The following is a 22,640-nucleotide window of genomic DNA, read 5'->3' as shown; positions in this document are numbered from 1 at the left end:
AACAGTCAGGAGTTAGGTAGCCCAGAGCTGGCATGCAGGCCTCTTGCATCCTGCTGTTCTGATGTCCTCAGGGGACCACCTTGGGACCCAGCGTGGCTGCTTGAGCTCTCTGCCTCCTGTCTACGTTCCTTTCAGCAGGAAAAAGAAAGACAAAGACAGGATACTGCTTCCCTTTAAAGACACTTCCTGGGAGGGACAGCAATTCCACCTACATTTAATTGACCAAATCTTAGTCATATGGCCACACAAAGGAGACTGGAAAATGTAATTCCAGGGACCGTGTACCCAGTTAAAAGCAGAGTGTTCAACGCCAGGGGAGAAAAGGAAATTGACATTAAGGAAGAGAGCCAGGGTCTCTGCCACACACCCCTCGGACATGGGAGAGGGATCTCAGACTCTGGAGGGGTCAGTGGGGACAGACCAGAATAGTTGCTAACTGCATGTCAAATATTTCTTTCAAGTCTCTCTCTTTCTTTTTTTTGGCCACACTGTGTGTGGCTTGCAGGATCTTAGTTCCCTGACTAGGGATTGAACCTGGGCCATGGCAGTGAAAGCACCAAGTCTTAACCACTGGACCACCAGGGAACTCCCTCAAGTCTGTTACTTTTAATTTTAAAATTCTGTGCATATTCTGCACCATAGTTCATAGTATATCCAGGTTCCCCATACTGTAACATCTGATCGGTAAAGTGGGTGCCTTCGAATGGTTTGCTGTGGTTAGTTGTGGCTTCACCCATTTCCTCCCATGCTCTGCTACCTGCTGGGCTGTGTTCCCAGGTTGAGAAGCAGGACTTTCCTTGGACTTGGTAATAACACTTTACTCCCCAAAAGGCTGGACTTAGGCTCATGAGGCTCTGTGGGAGCTGGTATTTAGGGACTTAAAGTCCTATCACATGACCAGGAGTAGGGGCTGCCTTTGGAGACAGACACACTGTAATTACCAAACTTGAAGCATAGTGCAGGGTATAAAATAAGGCCACAAAAAAATCTCTTTTGGGAGAACGAAAGAACAAGTGAGTTAACTGCACCTATAGTTCAGACTTGCACGGCTGTGGTTGTAGTATCTGTTGGGGGCTTCTTTGATGCTTATTCACTTTAACCCACCAAGCCTTTATTAAGCATCTATTACATGCCAAGAAATCAAGAATTAGGGGAAACCAAAGATGAGTAACTGTGGTTCAAGGAGCTTCCATCTAGTGGGAAGGACAGGAAGCAAACAGAAGGTTTAATATCAGTATTCAGTATGGAGAAGCACGCAGGAGGGGCACCAATCTCAGGAGAACGGGGGATGCATGCTTCCTGGAGGCACTGATGCCCACGACAAGTCTTAGGTGCTTGAGAATCATCCCAGCATTGAAAGAAGGGAGAGAGAAAGCAGGTGTGAAGGAGCATCGGAGAGAGAAACTGTCGGTAGTTGAAAGTGACCAGGGTAGAGTTGTCTCCTCAAGGCCCCTGTTTTGTCACTTTGGGTGTCAATGTTTTGTGGTCCTCTTTGCCTAAAGAACTGGTGGTGGCATTCTAACCTCACCCCCCGGTTGGTTTTGTGCCCGTGCTCCTTTCTAATCATATGGTTTGGCCCCCATTCCTCGAACATGTTCCCCGTTCCCCATTCTTGGCTGGTTATATAATCTCTGCATACAGTCATTTTTCCTAGCTTCTCCTCTGGTTAAGTCTTATCTCCTCTTGGGAAGTCCTAACTAAGATGTCATCTTGTTTGTGGAGACTTAAATTTGTCCTGAATTGAACTTGCTTGGTTCCAGACTGCATATGTTTTACCACGTAGCGCTAGTGTGTAGTTAGTTGCTCAGATGTGTCTGACAATTTGCTGCCCCATGGACTGTAGCCTGCCCGTCTCCTCTGTCCATGGAATTCTCCAGGCAAGAATACCGGAGTGGGTTGCTATTACCTTCTCCAGGGGATCTTCCTGACCCAAGGATTGAACCCATGTCTCCTGCATTGCAGGCAGATTCTTTACCATCTGAGTCATCAGGAAAGCTCCATTTAGTGCTGATCACAGTCAAAACCCTAGTCATATACCTGTTTACATTGCTCATCAGTCCTCTATGAACAACTTGAAGGCAGGGATGCAAAACTGAGTCATCTTTCAGTCCACGATTCTTTACTAAAAGAGTGAAAGTGCACCCGATTTAGACTCAAATCTGTGTTCAGTGCTTCAGTCAAGCAGGAGCCCTGTGCCTTGGGGAAGCCCTTTGCCCTCTCTGGCTTCCTGGTTTGCTCAATTGTATAAGAAAGGTAATGACAGTCACCACTGCAATGAGGAGGTTGGATCGGTAGATGAAACAACATACGTAGAGTGTATTTAATAGAAGCTGGCACATAATATGGGCTCAGGAAATACTTGCCCAAATTGCTGCTGTTTGTTTTGGTCTTGCTTTTTCCAGACTGGGGGTGTTGGGGTCTGTAATCACCGTACATGCTCTAGTGTGAGAAATGGTGTGGGAATTTGAAGTATTTGGTGCTGTAGACTTTTTTTTTTTTTTTAACTTAAAGAGGACTGCGAGATTTTACATTTACAGGGGAAATAGCCAAGGGAATTGGAAGCCAGGCAGAATATGCATCTTCAGGACATGTGGTGTTGAAATCCCTGTGTGTGTGGATTTGCTGTTTGCTGCTGTGGAGCTGTGAACATTGAAAACTATGATGGTGAAAAAACACATGCATCTCATTCTTCTGAAGTGATTTTCTGAGCCGAGAATCAGGGCTCCATTTACTCACTAACCCATCATTCCTCACCTCCTCTTCTTCCTGACATAGCCCCGATCCACATAGGCAGGAGACAGTTTTGCCTCTTCTGATTCTGTGACTTAGTGTATGGATGCATATTAGCCTTGTTCATAATAACAATTTGCAGTGGTGAGCTTAAATATAGGCTACATCTCTGCAGTTTAGTGGCTTTTAAGCAGAGATATATGTCAGAATTTGTCTAGAGAACTTTAAAAAGAGTAGAGCTTCTATGCTCCCCCACCCTCCCCTCCCCAGGTTGTGATCCCCTACATCTAGAGTGGGCTGAGACATGTCTGGAACCTTCCCAGAGTCCCCACATGTGTCTACCCCTGGTTGAGGAGCTTTTCTACAGATCACCCAAACATTTTTTTTAAATCTGGCCAGAGTGACAGCCTGTGTCAGAGATGGCAAGTATAAATGCCATTCAGGAAATCTACTACTGAGCTGAGATTGGCAAGCTGTCAGGCTGGCGGCTTTAAAGGGAATGAGAGTCTGCAGTTTTGTTGAAAGAGAACTTTCTTCTGGGCTCATAAGCACATAGACCATGCTGATGAGGGAATAAGGCATTTAGAGGAATGAATGGGGGTGTGCCTTCATCGAGAAGGCTAACCCCCATCTCCCACTCTGGGGAGCAGAGATGTTGGGGCTAGCTGTCGGACTGGAGAGATCCTCAGAGTTAGTAAACCAAAAGTCAGGTTCAGGGAGATTATCCAAGAAAAGGAGGAACAGGTAGATGCTTTAGGGCCAGAATCCTCTGTATCAACCTAGAGGAGTGGGATGGGGAGGGAGTTGGGAGGGAGGGTCAAAAGGGAGGGGATATATGTATCAGTTCAGTTCAGTTGAGTTCAGTCTCAGTCCTGTCCGACTCTCTGCGACCCCATGAATCACAGCACACCAGGCCTCCCTGTCCATCACCAACTCCCAGAGTTCATTCAAACTCATGTCCATCAAGTTGGTGATGCCATCCAGCCATCTCATCCTCTGTCGTTTCCTTCTCTTCCTGCCCCCAGTCCCTCCCAGCATCAGAATCTTTTCCAGTGCATCAACTCTTCACATGAGATGGCCAAAGTATTGGAGTTTCAGCTTCAGCATGAGTCCTTCCAATGAACATCCAGGACTGATCTCCTTTAGGATGGACTGGTTGGATCTCCTTGCAGTCCAAAGGACTCTCAAGAGTCTTCTCCAACACCACAGTTCAAAAGCATCAATTCTTTGGCACTCAGCTTTCTTCACAGTCCAACTCTCACATCCATACATGACCACTGGAAAAACCATAGCCTTGACTAGATGGACCTTTGTTGGCAAAGTAATGTCTCTGCTTTTCAATATGCTATCTAGGTTGGTCACAACTTTCCTTCCAAGGAGTAAGCCTCTTTTAATTTCATGGCTGCAATCACCATCTGCAGTGATTTTGGAGCCCAGAAAAATTAAGTCTGACACTGTTTCCACTGTTTCCCCATCTATTTCCCATGAAGTGATGGAACCAGATGCCATGATCTTAGTTTTCTGAATGTTGAGCTTTAAGCCAACTTTTTCACTCTCCTCTTTCACTTTCATCAAGAGGCTTTTTAGCTCTTCTTCACTTTCTGCCATAAGGGTGGTGTCATCTGCATATCTGAGGTGATTGATATTTCTCCCGGCAATCTTGATTCCAGCTTGTGCTTCTTCCAGTCCAGAGCTTCTCATGATGAACTCTGCCTAGAAGTTAAATAAGCAGGGTGACAATATACAGCCTTGACATATTCCTTTTCCTATTTGGAATCAGTCTGTTCCATGTCCAGTTCTAACTGTTGCTCCCTAACCTGCATATAGGTTTCTCAAGAGGCATATCAGGTGGTCTGGTATTCCCATCTCTTTCAGAATTTTCCACAGTTTATTGTGATCCACACAGTCAAAGGCTTTGGTGTAGTCAGTAAAGCAGAAATAGATGTTTTTCTGGAACTCTCTTGCTTTTTTGATGATCCAGTGGATGTTGGCAAGTTGATCTCTGGTTCCTCTGCCTTTTCTAAAACCAGCTTGAACATCAGGAAGTTCACAGTTCACGTATTGCTGAAGTCTGGCTTGGAGAATTTTGAGCATTACTTTACCAGCATGTGAGATGAGTGCAATTGTGCGGTAGTTTGAGCATTCTTTGGCATTACCTTTCTTTGGGATTGGAATGAAAATTGATCTTTTCCAGTCCTGTGACCACTGCCGAGGTTTCCAAATTCGCTGGCATATTGAGTGCAGCCCTTTCACAGCATCATCTTTCAGGATTTGAAAGAGCTCAACTGGAATTCCATCACCTCCACTAGCTTTGTTCATAGTGATGCTTTCTAAGGCCCATTTGACTTCACATTCCAGGATGTTTGGCTTTAGGTGAGTGACCACACCATCATGATTATCTTGGTCATGAAGCTCTTTTTTGTACAGTTCTTCTGTGTATTCTTGCCACCTCTTCTTAATATCTTCTGCTTCTGTTAGGTCCATACCATTTCTGTCCTTTATTGATCCCATCTTTGCATGAAATGTTCCCTTGGTATCTCTAATTTTCTTGAAGAGATCTCTAGTCTTTCCCATTCTGTTGTTTTCCTCTTTTTCTTTGCATTGATCACTGAGGAAGGCTTTCTTATCTCTCCTTGCTATTCTCTGGAACTCTACATTCAGATGCTTATATCTTTCTCTTTCTCCTATTCTTTTCGCTTCTCTTCTTTTCACAGCTATTTGTAAGGCCTCCCCAGACAGCCATTTTGCTTTTTTGCATTTCTTTTCCATGGGGATGGTTTTGATCCCTGTCTCCCATACAATGTCATGAACCTCCATCCATAATTCATCAGGCACTCTGTCTATCAAATCTATTCCCTTAAATCTATTTCTCACTTCCACTGTATAATCATAAGGGATTTGATTTAGGTCATACCTGAATGATCCAGTGGTTTTCCCCATTTTCTTCAATTTAAGTCTGAATTTGGCAATAAGGAGTTCAGAATCTGAGCCACAGTCAGCTCCCGGTCTTGTTTTTGCTGACTGTATAGAGCTTCTCCATCTTTGGCTGCAAAGAATATACTCAATCTGATTTCGGTGTTGACCATCTGGTGATGTCCATGTGTAGAGTCTTCTCTTGTGTTGTTGGAAGAGAGTGTTTGCCTGTGACTGATTTTGCTGAGGTTTGACAGAGAACAACAAAATTCTTTAAAGCAATTATCCTTCAATAATAATAATAAAATCCTGAACAGTTTTGATGCAGTAATCTTTTAAAAACTGTGAGTCAGGTCCTGTCACCCTTTTGCTTCAAACTCTCCAATGAATTCCCATTGTACTTAGAATGAAATCCAGACTCCATACAATGGGCTGCTGGCACCTCCCCTTCCCACTCTCACCCCTCCCTTGCATCTCTGTGTGGCTGCTTCCTTCTCATTGTTCGGGTCTCAGCTCAGATGTCGCCTGTGAGGCCTTTCTTGTGCACCGATGAAAAATAACTTCTCCCAATGTCACTTTGAGATGCTTTACCCTGTTTTATCTTTTGCTTTTTCCTAGAATTTATCACCACATAAAAGCCTCTCATTTATTTCCTTGCTTGGTTACTTGCTTGCTTCTCTGAGATCTCTCTTTTCCATTTGAATGCAGATTGCATGAGCGTAGACTGGTATGCCTGGTTCAATTCTGTATTCCCAGCCCCTGGAATAGTGCTCGCCACAGAGTGGGAGCTCAATGAATAAATGACCGAGTGAATGAATGAATGAATGCAGATTCCAGATCTCAAGCCAGTAAACTGGAAGACTGAAGTTCTAGCAGCTCAGGTGGGCAACCAGGTCAAAGGCAGTGGGACGCCGGAGCTGTGTCAGCTGAGAGGAGCCCAGGCAGCTCCCTCTCTGGAGGAACCTCCTCAGTGGGACCTGAGCCCAAGGGGAGGAAAGGCGTCCACTGGGTGGAATGGCCCCCTCACTTTAGGAACGCTGAGGAGGGAGACAGGCCGTCTGCCTCTGACACCTCACAAAGAGAGAACGTACATTTAACAAGATGTAGAAATCCAGCGAGCTATGACTCACACAAATGTTCTCTCTGACCTTCTGCCCAATGGGATGGAACACAATAAATTTCAAGATGGAAGCTGTTTAATGTGGGGTTTTAGAAAGGCACCATGATGATGAATAACTTGTGGTGGAGTGTGCCTGGGAAGGGTGCCCAGGGACACTCACACACACACAGGCACACATATGTGCACAGGCACATCCCTTTGCACATAATTCTCTTTGGCCAAGTACTCACTTTTTGAGCTTCATTAAGGTGCCCCTTGCTTTGGGAACCACTGGGGGCCAGGGGAGCCGTTCTTATTTCATTCAGTCCCTTTAGGTTGCTTGCTCCACCCGAGCACATCCTCCCCTCGCAGGGTTGTCGGTTGCCTGCTGCCTCCCACACCCCCAGGACTGCGAGCTCCTCACAGGACTGGGTTGCTTGTTTTTATATCCTTCTCACCCAGCACAGTGCCGGACCCACGATAGGTACGTTATAAATATTTGCACAAACATGTGCACACATGTGTCACTGCAGGAATGTCTTCCAGCGTCGTCTCTGTTCAGGGACCCAGGGAGTAGCCCAAGGGGCACAGAGCCCTTGCTTCGCTAAAGTAGATTGTGGTTTGGAAATCAGCGAAATACAGGTCAGCCGAGCAGGCCACATTTGGACAATGGGCCAGGGTCCAGCCAGAGAGGGTGTTGGCGTGTCCCAGAGAAGGGCAAGGCTTGTGTTTTTCTCTGGGATTCACCTCCCTACTGTAAAAGAGCACGGAAGGGAAAAAATCTCCAACAACATTAAAGTCATTGTCTTTAGCAGCTCACAGATTCCTCTGACCTTGAACTCACTGATGACACGGTATTGAACCTGCAGTCCCCACGGCAGCGGGGCTCTGAGAGAGGCAAGTTTTGTTCCAGTCTGACTGGCACAGCTGACTTTATAGCCCCAGCCTGGGCAAGGTTTTCTGCAAAGCTGTGTCTTGCAGGGATTGCAGTTTTGTTTTGGGAAGAACACAGATTGGCCTGGACTGGTTGAGGGGAGGAACAGAGAGAAAGAGGTTTTTCAGGCTTTGCAGAGCTGTGATAACCACAAGGAGCAGATTTTCCCTAGCTGATGGGCTCCGCCTCCAGAAGCCTGCATAGCAACAGGGGCAGGCGGGCAGAATCCTCCACTTCCGTCCTCTGAATGACTGGTCACAGAGAGTAATGGCATGTTTCCCATCTGATTTTTTTCTGTTATCCAGAAAAACAGTAATCCATTATTTTGCTTTATGGGGACTCATAGAATGACCACAATCTCAAGCCCTTTACTGGAACTGTCTCATTTTAATCCACACCATATTATTATCCTCATTTTCACAAGTGAGAAATTGAGACTTGGAGAGGCCAAGCAGATTGTCCCTTAAAGCCACTCAGTAAATGACAGAGCCTAGATTTGAATCCAAGGCAGTTAAAGACCTCTGTGTGTGTGTGTGTGTGTGTGTGTGTGTGTGTGTGTGTGCGTGCGCACATGCTTAGTTACTTCAGTTGTGTCCCACTCTTTTCGACCCCACGGACTGCAGCCCACTAGGCTCCTCTGTCTATGGGATTCTCCTGGCGAGAATACTGGAGAAGGTTGCTGTGCCCTCCTCCAGGGGATCTTTTCCGCCCCAGGGATGAAACACATGTCTCTGCATTGAAGGCAGATTCTTTACTGCTGAGCCATCAGGGAAGCCCCAAAAGACCTATATGGGATATATACAAATCTGCAGAATTTCAGAGTTTTCTTTAACAGTGGACATTATGAAATCTTTGTTCTCTTTGTCTTTGTTTGGGTAGAGAGGAGGTATGGCCAAGGTCTGTGGATTTGCCAGCTGAGGTCTGGAGGGGCTGGGGGTGTCTTGGGGTTGGAGCCATCAGCTGCCTTGTGGTGACTGGGGAGGCTCTACAGCAAGGCCAGAGGGCATTCAAGCCATACACAGACCACCTGGGAGCAGCCACCTGGCCTTGCCTGCTCTGGGATTGGCCAGGGTTAGGAAAAAATGCCAGGATATGGATTTACAAATGGCTTGTTGAAGGAGGGGGTTGGGAGGCTTCCAGGTTGAGAGAGGTTGGCAAAGAGTGAAAATAAATCTTCGACTCAAAAGTAAGGCAGCAGTGGGCAGGAGGTCTGGGCTACGCAGATGACAAGCTGGTCCTTGAAGTGGTTGAGCCAAAGAGAAAGCCTCGGAAGTGCCAGGAATAGAATGGGAAATCAGTGGGAAATTTAAAAGTTGAATTAGAAAATCTGAGATGAAAGAAGCGTCGGGGATATGAGAAGGCTCTCAGCTAAACTGGTACAAAAGAGAGATCCTTGTGATTCTCAGGCCTTTTCTCCCATTGTTCTGAGCACAGCCTTAGGTCTGAACATTGAATTAAGAAGTGTGTTTTTAGCAGAATTGGTGGGCAGGAAAACAAAAGTCAATGCTGGCCCCATTTTGCTAGAGAATTAGACTTTAAAAGAGAATTAGACTTTTAAAAGAGAGTTAGATTTTAAGAGAGAAAAAAGAAAAAAAGAGGAAAAGATAAGACTGTCAGGACCAAGCAAGAGTGGGAGAAGAGAGCTGAGAAGTCTACCCAAGATTTCCATTTAGAAGTTACAATATGTTAAGCAGTCAGAAACTTCCTTCAAAAGACTGGGCTACAAGAAATATCCTGTTAGCTTCTTTTCCTAAATCAAGTCAAATTTGGCTGCAGGTATCCGCTTATCAGGCAGGGTGGGAGGGAGGTTCTTATTAATGGTGTGTATGTGTGGTTTTTAAACAGCTTTATTGATACATAATTCACATACCATACAATTCACCCTTGAAAGTGTGTAATTCAGTGACTTTATATATTCACAGTTATGCAACCATCACAATTTTAGAACATTTTTGTTACTTTAAAAAGAAACCCTGTACTCATTAGCAGTCATTCCCCCCACCCCTTCCCCAACACTCCCAGCCCTAGGCAACCACCAGTCTGTTTTCAGTCTCAATGGATTTGCTTATTCTGGACATTTTAATAAATGGGATCATACAATATGTAGTCTTTTGTGAACTGGCTTCTTTAATTTAGCATAATTGGTTTGCAGGATTCATCTACGTTGTAGCATGTATCAGAACTTCATTCCTTTTTATGGATGAATAATAGTCCGTTGCATCGATAATGACTTGCTCTGTTTACCCAGTCGCCATTTGGATATTGCGTTGGGTTTTCTCTACCTTTTGGCTTTTATGAATAATGCTGCTGTGAACACATATATACAAGGAGTTCTCCATAAATCTGGGGGAAGAATCTCTGGTCTTCACTCCCTAAAAAGACAAGATGCTCGTTGCCCAAGTCTGTGTGGCCCATTTGAAAGCTGGTGGTTTTCCTGTTCTCCCTGTCCTTTTAGTGCCCCCTGCCAAACTCTGCAGTGGGATGGCCACTGTTTGCAAGGCTGTAGTGCTTATGGCTCTGTTCCCTGGCAGCCATGGACCACCCCCAGCAGAAGTCCAGCCACCTCCTAGGATATCATGTGGAGGAGGAATCTGCCTTTGCTGCTACTAAAAGGACATGGCACCATCACCAACTTCATTAAATCTACCATCACTGACTTAATTTTTTCCAGTATAACTGCATCAGCACTGAATTTCCCCATTTGTATTCATTTTTAGTTTATTGTGTTCAGTTGTGTCTTAAAGTTATTTCACCTTGTCTTGCTGTGATGGCTGTGGATGGTTCATTTCTCTTCTTTCCTTTCTTTCTTCTGTTTAGATCTCCTTTGGGTTAAGTGGACCATCTCCTCTGGCCCACTTAATGAATAAAATCTAGGCTTTTTAGTGCATATTTATATCCGTTCTTTCTATGTACTGCTTTTGAATAGTGGAAGTTTTATCAGTTACGTTTGTCATATTTCCACATTACTTTTTTTTTTATTTCTCAAACCCTTTGATCTATTCTCTTTTATTTCTTTAATAGTAAGACCATTTTCTTATCTTCATTTTCCATTTCTAATATACTTCTGCTAGTTCTAATATATAATCTGTTGCCCTGTTTGAAATTTATTTTGTATTACCAGGACCTAAGGTACCACAAATCATTTTTATTTAAGTTGACACTTAACAATAGTAATTTTTTCACTTTGTATTTCTCCTAATATGTAATTTGTTACATTCCTGTAATAGTCTGAATTATGTTTCTGAAGTGTATGTCAGACCAGTAATACTTGTTTTTAATAAAGCTCCATACAATGTTAAATGACTGTGGCTTTATGGTTTATAATCCAGTAGGATTGATCCACTCTCATTTAAAAAAAAAAAAGCCTGTTATTCCTTATTTCTCCATATGAGTTTTACTCATTTGTCTGGTTCTAGAAAGTATTCCAATAGGTTTTAGTAGATATTGGATTAATTTGTGTTAGCATGTACTGATGTAAGAGCTGATTCATAAAGAAGGCTGAGCGCGGAAGAAATGATGCTTTCAAACTGTGGTGCTGGAGAAGACTCTTGAGAGTCCCTCGAACTGCAAGAGGATCAAATCAGTCCATCCTAAAGGAAATCCACTCTGAATATTCATTGGAAGGACTGAAGCTGAAGTTCCAATACTTTGGCCACTTGATGTGAAGAGACAACTCATTGGTAAAGCCCCAGATGCTGGGAAAGATTGCAGGTAAAAGGAGAAGGGGACGGCAGAGGTTGAGATGATTAGACAGCATCACCAACTCAATGGACATGAATTTGAGCAAACTTTGGGAGAAAGTGAAGGACAGAGGAGCCTGGCATGATGCAGTCTATGAGAGCGCAGAGTCAGAGATGACTCAGTGGCTGAACAACAGCATAGGACGTGTGGTCATCTTTACCACCTGAACCATCTGTGCTCTTAACTGTTCCCATAAGTCCATAGGCTCATCCCATGTCCCTTATAATGCCCAGTCCCCTGCTTTCTCCCCTTTCTCTCAGAGGAGTTGGAAATTTACCCTTGAAACAGGGAACATGACTCCATTTATTCAAATTTTATTTATTCTTCTCAGAGTTTTACAGTTGTCTTTAAGCATCATGCATAACAAGTTAATTGAATATTCAAGAATTTAATGTTTTCTATTACTATTGCAAATAGCATTTTCCCCTGACTTTTTATTTTTAAGCTCTCTGGCACAAGTATAAACAAAGGTTATTGATTTTTGAAGATTTATTTTATAGCCATAATTTTGAGAAAGTCATTTTCTGGTTAAATTTCCTTGAATTTTCTAGGAATAGAAACATGTCATCTGGGAATACTGAAACTTCTATTTTATTTCTTTGCCATTTTTGCGTATTATTATTTTTCTTGAATAGTGATCTGTGAATACTTCTGCTGCTGCTAAGTCACTTCAGTCGTATCTGACTCTGTGCGACCCCATAGACGGCAGCCCACCAGGCTCCCCCATCCTTGGGATTCTCCAGGCAAGAATACTGGAGTGGGTTGCCATGTCCTTCTCCAATGCATGAAAGTGAAAAGTGAAAGTGAAGTCGCTCAGTCGTGTCCAACCCCTAGCAACCCCATGGACTGCAGCCTACCAGGCTCCTCCATCCATGGGATAGAGCTGGGTTAAATAGAGATGGTAACAATGGGACACTGCTGTTTTCTTTCCAGTGGGTGTAAAACTGATGCTTCACAATAAATATGCTTAGCCTTTCTAGCAGGCTAAGAGAGATGCTGTACCATTTAAAAAAAGAAATTAATTAAAAGTTAGTGCTGAATTTCAGAGGTCCTTATTGGCACATATTTAATAATTATATATATCTAAGGGTTTTCTTCAAATATGCTACATTGTAAAACTAGTTTTTAAAATTGGTACTGGATTGACATGACTGAAACAAACTCTACTTGATTATTACGGATGAGTTTAGATGTTCAGTGTTTCCCTGATATTTCCATAGAGCAATGAACCACCACCCAGCTTCCTTCTCCTAATCGCCTTCCTTGTTCCTTCTCCTCTACCCTCTTTTTTCTTTCTGTTCCTCTCCCCTCCCTTTGCCTTGTCGCCCCTTCTCTCCCTCCCTCTTCTTTTTCTTCCCTCCATTCCTCCTTCCTCCATCCCTTGCTTTTGCTGGTGTGTTTGTCAGGTTAGGGAGTCAAGGCCTTTATTTCATAAAGTAACCTAGTTTATGAAGGTTATTTCTAGAATGTGAGATTTTCCCCAGAAAAAAAAGTAGAATATGAGATCCTTTATCTGAGAAGTGGGGTGGATAAATTTTCCTGTGAGTTGAGTAGTAACAGATAGCTTATTTGAGGGGTGGACAAGGGTCTTCCCAGGTGGCGCTAGTGGTAAAGAAATGACCTGCCAATGCAGGAGATGCCAGAGATACGGGTTTGATCCTTGGGTCGGGGAGATCCTCTGGAGGAGGGCATGGCAACCCACTCCAGTATTCTTGCCTGGATAGAGGAGCCCGGTGGGCTACAGTCCATAGGATCACAAAGAGTCGGACATGATTGAAGCACAACACTGTAATACTGTAAGGGGATCTGAAGTTGTACAGGAGGACCCCAGATTCTGGGGCACCCTTTAGGAGACTGATGTGCCAGCCTTGAGCGGAATGACTTTGTGGAGGGAGATATGGATGGGTAAACTGTTCAGGGGTTGTATACATTCACCTATAGAGAAGAGCTGATCTAGAATGGTGGGTGTGGCACTTATATTCTGAGGGTAGAGTTTAATCCAAGGAGCATACAGCTGAGCATCCAGACAGGGAAGCAGGACAGGCACATGTTTTCTGCTCTCAGACATTCTCCGTCTCTGATAGCTGTCCTTCCAACCAAAGAATTAGCTTGGCCATTTAGCCTTGCTCTCTGGTGTGGAAGATATTCTTCTGGGTCAGGTACTGTCCAAGTTCTGAGGGCTGCATATGGCTTCATTTGGGGTGGGTCCTTCTCAGATCATTTTCTTTTCCTCAACACGAAAGGTGGAATGTTTAGGTGATTCTTATTATTTCAATCCTACCTCTTAATTTTAGTGGGAGCTTGTGGATCTTCTCTTTGAAATTCAAGTGTAGAAGGCTATCGAGTGCAAGCCTCCAGACTTCTCTTTGACTTCAACCCCAAGCCTCACCCTGCAGCTTTGTTGGCTGATATCTGCATAGAAATTATCTTTCACACAAAGACCTTCATTTTTACTGCTGCCCTTTTTTCTTTTTGACATTTATTCATGGCTGTGTTGAGTCTTATTTGTGGCATGCAGGCTCAGTAGTTGCAGCACGGGCTCGGTTGCTCTGCGGCATGTGGGATCTTAGTTCCTCGAGCAGGTGGAAGGTGGATCCCCTGCATTGGAAGGTGGATTCTTAACCACTGGGCCACCAGGTAAGTCTGTACCTCTGCCTTCTGTGATCTCAGCATCATCGCATTTACTTTCCTCTTTTTCTTCTTGATGCATGTGTCACAGTGTGAATCTTCATTCTGTTTCCAGTTATGGCTGTTCCTTCTACCTTGGAGGCAGTGTGGTCTGTTTATAACAGCAAGGGCTCTGCCTAGGTTCTAACACCAGGTCTACCACTTATAGTCAATTCTGACTCTGTGATGAGAATCATGGCCATTTTTTCCATAGAGGTGTAAGAATGAGGTTTCCCATACATAAGGCTCTGTACAGTGTCTGAAAGAGGTGAGTGTGCTATAAATACTAGTTGTAGAATCTGCCTGCCAAGCAGGAGACACAGATTTGATCCCTGGTCCAGGAAGATCCCCTGGAGAAGAAAATGGCAACCCAATCCAGTGTTCTTGCCTGGGAAATCCCATGAACCAAAGAGCCTGGTGGGCTACAGTCCATGGGGTTGCAAAAGAGTTGGACACGACTTAGCAACTAACCAACAACAACTGGTGTGGTAAAGCTATAAATTAGGTATTCTGTAGTTCTGTGTGTACTCTGTTTAAAAATTCTGACTCTAATTACAATATGTGTGTGTTTTACCCTGTACCACCGAGCAATTCTCTGACACCAGCTGTGTTTCCTACAGTTCAACTCAGTTCAACACTGGCTCAGATGGTAAGAAGCTGCCTGCAATGCAGGAGATGTGGGTTTGATTCCTGGGTGGGGAAGATACCCTGGAGAAGAGAGTGGCAACCCTCTGCAATGTTCTTGCCTGGGATATTCCATGGACAGAGGAGCCTGACGGGCTATAGTCCATGGGACTGCAAAGAGTGGGACATGACTGAGCACACCCAGAGATAGCATCAGATTCCACAGGTGAAGGGCTCTGTCCCCAAGACTCTCCCTGCTTCGGAGATGGGTTGGAAGTCCAGGTTGTTACCTGTGCTTCTGACCAACTGGCTATAAATCAGAAATTTGCACCACCCCCTTCTTGGGTTTAATCTGCTAGAGAGGCTCACAGAACTCCTCTACTCACCAGAATACTAGTTTATTACAAAGAATATTGAAGGATACAAATCAGCAGCCAGATGAAGACATACATAGAGCGGGTTAAAGGGGCCTCTGTCCTTGTGGAGTTTGGGGCCAAGCATAGTGGCATGTGGAAGTATTCTGGTTCACCAGTCTAGAAGCTCTTGGAATACTGTCCTTTGAGTTTTTATGGAGGCTTCATTAGGTAGGCATGATTGGTTAAATCATCAGCCAGTGGTGATTGATTGAGTCTCTAGCCCTTCCCCCCTCCCAGGAGGTCAGTGAAGTAGGTTCCAATCTTTTCATCTCACCATTGGCTCTCCTGACAGCTCTCATCCTTAGGTGCTATCCCAAAGTCATCTCATTAACATAAGGACAGACACCTTGATCTTGGGACTTGGGAAACTCCAAGGGTTTCGGAAGCTCTATGCTAGGAACAGCGGGCGAAGACCAAATATCTAGTTCCCATTATAAACCGCAGTATCGTGCCATCATATCAGCGCCTTGCCCTCCTTTTTTCCCAGTTCCACGAGTTTGTAAGTCTACTGCGGTAGCTTCACTTCACTGCTCAGTCTTGCTTAGATCATTTATTTGTTCCTGCATCTTTTAAGTAAGTGGTCGTGCGCCATGCTCCTGCTGGCCTTCGGAAGGCACTAAGCTGTTGTTCTAATCAGGGCCATGTTTAGGATAAACTTTCCCTTCCTATTTGAACTCAATATGCTTAGGGTCTTTTTTCATCTCCCTGGGTCAGAAGCCATTCCTCATGCACGCCCTGACTTCGGCAGCTGTCATTGGCCCAGCACAGACAGGATTTCCTGCTTTGGCACTCATGGCCCAGTATCTTGAACCTTACAATCCGTATTTAGGCTTAATTTGTTACTGGAGCCTTGGTGCTTACAATGCTCAGGTAAGAGCCCTCCATCCTAACACAGCTGTCCGTTGAAAAACTTACACCAGGGAGAGGAGCATTTGGTCATCTTGCCAACTTTCATTATGGAGACAGCATCCTTTTGAAGATCTATGTTTTTTAAAATTGGTTTCCAGTGTACCTTTCTTGGTTTTATTATTGTTTCTGTTGGTTTAAGACGTGTGGCATTTTTTATTTTGGCAAATTTGGTTCAGAGGGAATCTCCTGGGCGTGTTGCTACTCAATTCATTGAAAAAAAAAAATTAACTACATATGCATTTACTTTATGTGTAAAATTATACTTTGTATCATTATCTTAATTGTCTCTATAGTAAGTGATATTATACTCCAAACAATGTTTTATTTTATTAAAGGCTAGTAAATGATCTTTGATAGGCGAGACACCATGACAGCTTTTTATTTTGTCATCTCATGAAGTACAAATTATCCTTTGAATCATTGCCCATGTCAAGCATTTCTTTTAACATCTTTCAAATGTCAAGGTCTTTCCAGATTAAAAAAAGAAAAAGAATCTGTGAATAACTCAACCAAGGAGCTACCTGCAAAACTCAATTTCTGCTGGTGATTAAGTATGTCACAGAAATCTGGTTACTGATGATGGAGCAGGTATTCTCAGCCTTGTTCTAGCCAAGACTTACTTTGGCACATTTTTTTTTAAATTGGACCCAGTATAATGCCATCATACACTTTGTGGACCCATGAAAGCAACTGGCTTTGAGCATTTTCAACAGAGCCTGCCCATGATGAATATCAAGAAATGTTACATGGGTCTCTATAGTAATTGATTTTTCACTCAATCAGAAATAAATTGCATTCTTCACTCTGCCTTGACCTGTAGGAAGTCTGCTAATGGGGAAAAGATAACATCTGATAATGAAAAGACTGGTTGTTTTTCAAGATGTGAACGTGTTGAGGTCAGGTTCCAGCAAGGACAGCGTCATCTGAGAAGATTACTAACGACCTCTTTTCTCAGCCCCAGCTACAGATCATCTGCAAGGCTCTTGCAGACCACAGAGACTGGATGGTGGGAAGGTGATCTGCATGGACCAAAAGGCGCAGTCCACTAGATGGAGGCAGTTTGCTAGAGGATGAGCTCTGGACGCTGGGACTCTGGTTTATTGCTTTTGTATCCTTAACAGCTAACACACAGGTCTTGACTGTTCTTTGAATGGCGGAGTGGTTGCCATGGAGCTTTGGGGAATGGGATGTTCTAGCAAAGCTCTAGCACTTCAGTTTTGAAAGCTCTTCTTTCCCTTTTTGTCCTTAATAGTCATGAGCTGAAACATTGGTTTGTAACTAGGAGTGCATTTTAGAATCACTTGGCAACTATTAAAAAAAAAGTGAGACTTGGGCCCCATCCTCAGAGATTCTGGTCTAATTAATCTAGGGTGGGGCTCAAACATCAGCATTTTCCAGTTTTCTCATGTGATACTAATGTCCAGCCAGGCTTGAGCCCCCCTGGGCTAACAGAAAGACCAATGTAATGGTCTGAAGTTGAAAACCCAAGATCTGGTGTTAGACTCCACCATTGATCAGGGTTGGTTGGATAGCCTGCTGATGAGTAAGAACTCTGTGTCCTATGTATAGTTGCAATCTTGTAAATAGAATCATTTTTCAGAGGAAAGATGATTTTTGGGGGTCAGAATGATAGAGTAACCCAGGAGCTAGGCTTTGAGAGACTTGGATTCTGTTCCATCTTAAAACTAACTGTGATCTTGGCCAAAACACCTAGTATCTTGGAATCTCAGCTTTCTCACTGGTGAAACAAAGACTTCAAATTCAATTTAGAAATAAATATAGAATCTTTCAGTTCTAAATATGGTTTCATAAATGGGCTACTTTTGTGCTGATCCACTCCCGAAGTAGGTAAGTCTATGATGTTTGTGGTAGCCAGATGCAAAGTGAGTGTTAGGAAAATGAGTTACATCCATGTCATTGTTATTTACATTCCCTGCTCTAGTCTATGTATAATTCCTGAATGTGAGACAGTTCATCTACAGCTATGTTCTCCTTCAATTTTATTGAACAAACATTAAAGGATGGCAGGAATAGTCCATTTTAGTTGTCAAAAAATATTTAAATTTATCAAATAGTGTATGTTTTAGTGGACAAAAGCAGGACATTTTTGGGTAACTGAAGCTTATAATTCTTATGTCCTGTTTAATCTTAATAGTTATCAACATGTGTTAATTGCTTGCCACGCACTCAATCCTGTTTTAGGAATAGCATGCCTGTCGTCTCATTCAATACTTACAATAATTGTATGAAATAGATCTATTATTATCCCAGTTTTGCAGATATGGAAATCGAGACATGTAAATGTTAATTATCTTGCCTAAGGTTACTAAAAAGAATGTAGCAGAACAGAGGTTTGAATTCAGGAAGCCTAGGTCCTAACCACTAAGTCATAGCCTGTGGAATAACAGCTCTCATTTCTACGATGCCTTCACTTATAGGAGCCTGTCATCTTCCTGAGAGCCTAAGTATTACTCTTATCTCGGTTTTCTGGATCGGCTCAGAGTTTGAATAGTTATTCACGATCCTCCAGTTTGTGTGCAAATGGTTGCAGCTGAACCTGGTCCTGACTCCAGATCTGATGTTCTTTTCATTCTGTCTGAACGCTGGCACAGCACTTTACAGTTTACAAGGCATTTCTACATTTGTTATGCTGTTAAATCTTCACAACAACCCTGTAAGATAAACTGTGAAAAATATGAATGTTGTACTGGTTAGCTGTAGTCAGATAACACTCTAGACGCTGTAAGAGATACACCCTGAAATTTCTGACTTCACACAGTATCAGTTTATTTCTCACTTGTATACAGTCCAGTCAGTAATGAAGGTGATTTGCTGCATCTGTCATCATTCAGGGATCCAGGCAGGTGGAAGTACTGCCATCCTCATCCCACAATTTCCAAAGCCACTCCATCCAGCAGCATGCTGGGCAGAGAGTGGAGGATCCCACAGGAAGCTCTGATGGGCCAGGCCTGGAGTGGGATCTGTGTCTTCCACCTACTTTCCCTTGGCTGAGACAGCCTGTGGCCGCTCAAACAGAATGGGGGTCTGTAAAATGTGTCTAGATGTGTGCTCAGGAAGGAAGGAAAACAGGTTTGGTGAACAGCTGGCCACAGTCTGCTGCAACACCTAAAAATAATGAAAATATCAAATAGTACCGATTCTTGCTGTAGGTTAGGCACTCTGTGATCTTGACAATTTACAAACATTATCTTAGTAAATTCCCATAACAGTCTTTGTGATAAGTTAATACTTCTTACAGATGCAGCATTTGAGAGACATTAAACTAAGGCACTTGCCCAGGGTCCTAGAGGTAGATACTAAGCAACCAAGCTTGGTCTCAGATTTGGGTCTCTCTGACTTTGGAGTCAGTATTCATAACCACTCTTTAAGTTTACGTCTTCTTAGGGCAAGTCAGGAGAGTGGGGTTCCAGTCCCCTTTTGCTATTGACAGTACTACAACATAGGCCTTCACTGATTAGCCAACTAAGCATGTTGGGGAGCACTAATTAGTTTCTCTTTCTTATCCAAGGCACAGGCCACGAAGGGTCTGAATCTGGTGTGGTGGTTGGTAGAATTACTTAATTTGCTTCCAGTTATCCAGGCTTTTCTAAATCCTGCCTCCATATATCTTTAAGCATATGCAAAAGGCTTTACCCTTGATTATTCCTGGCACATTCTCCTTGCAGCTGTAGTTTAGGTATGTTAGCAGAGACCCAGGTGCTTGCTTTTTTGTTGACATTTAACCTAGAGTTTTTCAGGTTCTTATATATATGCCCATGCATCATCTAGGATCTTATTAAATTGCATGTTCAACTTCAGCAGGTCTGGGGTGGGGCCTGAGAGTCTGCATTTCTAACAAGCCCCTACCTAGCTCCTGCCCACCTTGCAAGTCCATCAATCACATTTTTTAAAAGTAATTTATTTGTTTATTTGTGGTTCTGCTGGGTCTTTGTTGCTACACACAGGTTTTCTCTGGTTGCGGCGGGTGGACGCTTCTCTTCGTTGTGGTGCGAATTTCATTGCGGTGGTTTCTTTTGTTGTGGAGCACAGGCTCTAGGGGCAGGGGCTTCAGTAGTCACAGCTTGTGGGCTTTAGAGGGTGGGCTCAGAAAATGTGGTGCATGGGCTCAGCTGCTCTGCAGCATGTGGAATTTTCCCAGACCAGGGATCGAACCTGTGTCCCTCGCATTGGCGGGCAGATTCTTACCCTGTACATCAACCACATTTTGAAAAGTAAGGACCTAGTTCTTGTATGACAAAAGTCAGCCTGCTCCCTTGTCAGTTTATTTTAGCACTTTGTTCCTATAGGTCATTTCACTTGTTATATTCTAGCTAATGGGCTGGATGTCTGTCTCCTCAGCTACAATCTGAGTTTCTTGAAGACTGAGACCATTTTATGTCTGAATCCATGCGTTTTGAGTATATGACTAATGACTGCAAATGCCAGCATGGTGCGAGGCTGCAGGGAATCCTGCTCTTGGGGCACTGTCAAGGGCATTACCTCTCACCCTATAGGGTGCTACGTGAAACTATTAGCTGGCTAGCTGCAGGCTACCCACAGAACTTTTGGTCCTTTTTAGTTCTTTCACTGTTAACAGTATAGCACAAGACCAAAGAATAGAGGGATACATAGGGATATTATCCAGCTAATGTTAATCTGGGGGTATGGGAAGAAGGATCTGGAATACACAGTCCAGAATGTTCCAACCAGCCCAGGTTGACTAGTTATAGTTCCTATTCCTGTTTTCTTATAGCTCCCAGGTTTTAAGAGCTTCTCTGGTGGGTCAGTAGGTAAAGAACCCGTCTGCAATGAAGGAGACCTGACTTCGATCCCTGGGTCTGAAAGATCCCCTGGAAAAGGAAATGGCAACCCGTTTCAGTATTCTTGCCTGGGAAATCCTGCTACAGAGAAGTCTGGCAGGCTACAGTCCATGGAGTCCCAAAGAGTAAGACATGACTTAGCGACTAAACCACCACTAGGTTTTAAATCTGGGAGTACTTTTGTAGCCCAAACAAAAACAAAAACAACCCACCATAAAGTATACGTTTTTCTCCAACAACATCCTTTTCACATTTTATTTTTCTACAGAAAATCTGTTTTCTTTGAGGAATCAGAATCTGAGAACCATAGCTGTCTGGAAGTGGGATGGTATCAATCTACTTTGTAAAGACATTCATGCCTCCGCAAGTGGTGGACCCTTGAGGTTATCTGAGGTGGCTGGTTTCTCCAGTTCTGACCAGTGACAGATTACCAACAAGAAAAAAAAGAGGACAAGAAAAAAGAGGCCTAGAGGAGAGAGCTGGTTTCTATCAGAAGTTCGGGTGGCTTGTAGACTAGACCTATTTGTAGAAGGCGAGATCCAGGAATGGAGTCAGCATAGTCAAGAAGAAGGGAAAGTTTCTGAACAATTGTCAGGTCAAACCACCTGAAATCTGGTGACACCTGTGGTGCCTCTGCCCAGGGAGATACATACATGCAACAGTTTGTACATTGTTCTAGTGAGTTCAAGGTGTCTTTGGATCCCAGATTAAGACTACTTGGAGTGAAGAGACATGAAGACTAGGGTATGGGTAACATGGGACAGGATTTAAAGAGGTTCTGTCTCATCTGTTCCCAAATGGAATTTTGCATGGGTACCATCATGGACATGGTTCTACCTTTTGTTATTTGGGCTATTCAGAGAAAGCCTAAATGGTTTCTTTTCAAACGCTGAAACAATCTCAGAAACGATCAGAGATGTCAAGAGCCATGATAATTGTGCTGCATAGATCATTGAGTTCTGCTCCTTTAGCGAGATTAGATTTTATTGTCCCGGGCATGGGCACATTTCCTATCAGAAGCTCTCCCACATACTCTATTCATTATTCTGTCCGCCTGCAATACTGTCATCAGATGAATACCGATCGTTCTGGTAGACAGTCCTCAGTGCTATTTGGAGTAACCATTTTTCAGCTTGGTTAACATTAGCATTTTCAGCAACAATACAGGGATGAGGGGAGGGAGATGATGCCTCTTATGTTCACCATCAGGAAAATACAGTGTTTTCTTTTGGTGGGAGTCCAGGCAGTTGTCATGATTCTAATTTAAAGACAGAAAGAACAGGAATCCTGTTTGTCTGACTTGTACCTCCAATTCCTGAAAGTGATGATAGAAGGTCTTGGTCCCCCTCCTAGGGGCTTGACTTACTGCGACCATGGTGCATTTGGGCTGCGCATGGGATGGTGAACTTGACTGAGCACATTAATATGATACTAAGGGCATCACACATCTATCTCTCTGAGTTCCTGCTGTTGAAAAGGATGGTGCTGGTGAAACACAGAATTCTGGAATCATGGAGACTGTTTCCCATGAGTTTGTGTATCAATTAAATCATGCCTTTATATCTAAAAACAAAACAATGGAGATTGATATTTTGGCTGCCCAACTTCCGTTTGCTTGGCTAGTAGCATCCTAGTCTCCTATTGAGGAATTACCTTCTCCCCAGTGATACAGTCTGGTAGGGCTAGGAACCAGATGCCCTATCTTCCCTAGGTAAGGGGCAGGCTTGTGAATCAAAATAAGCCAATAGTACTCTTCCTCCCGGGATTTCCGTCTTGAAATAGCATAA

At 43.6% G+C, this 22,640-nt stretch overlaps 1 protein-coding gene and 1 non-coding gene across 3 annotated transcripts in view; one reads left to right on the top strand and one right to left on the bottom strand.

The window, feature by feature from the left end:
• KIAA1549L (KIAA1549 like) overlaps nucleotides 1–22,640 on the top strand; it is a 308,458-nt gene that overhangs the window by 104,770 nt on the left and 181,048 nt on the right. The gene's annotated exons all lie outside the window — the stretch shown is intronic.
• On the bottom strand, nucleotides 514–585 carry TRNAE-UUC. The gene has a single exon. It is a non-coding gene; the product is annotated as a tRNA-Glu (tRNA).

This window comes from Capra hircus, chromosome 15 (genome assembly GCF_001704415.2).
Source record: "Capra hircus breed San Clemente chromosome 15, ASM170441v1, whole genome shotgun sequence".
Lineage (NCBI taxonomy): Eukaryota > Metazoa > Chordata > Mammalia > Artiodactyla > Bovidae > Capra > Capra hircus.
Note: the sequence above shows the minus strand (reverse complement) of the source record. Positions and strands in the feature narration are given on the sequence as shown.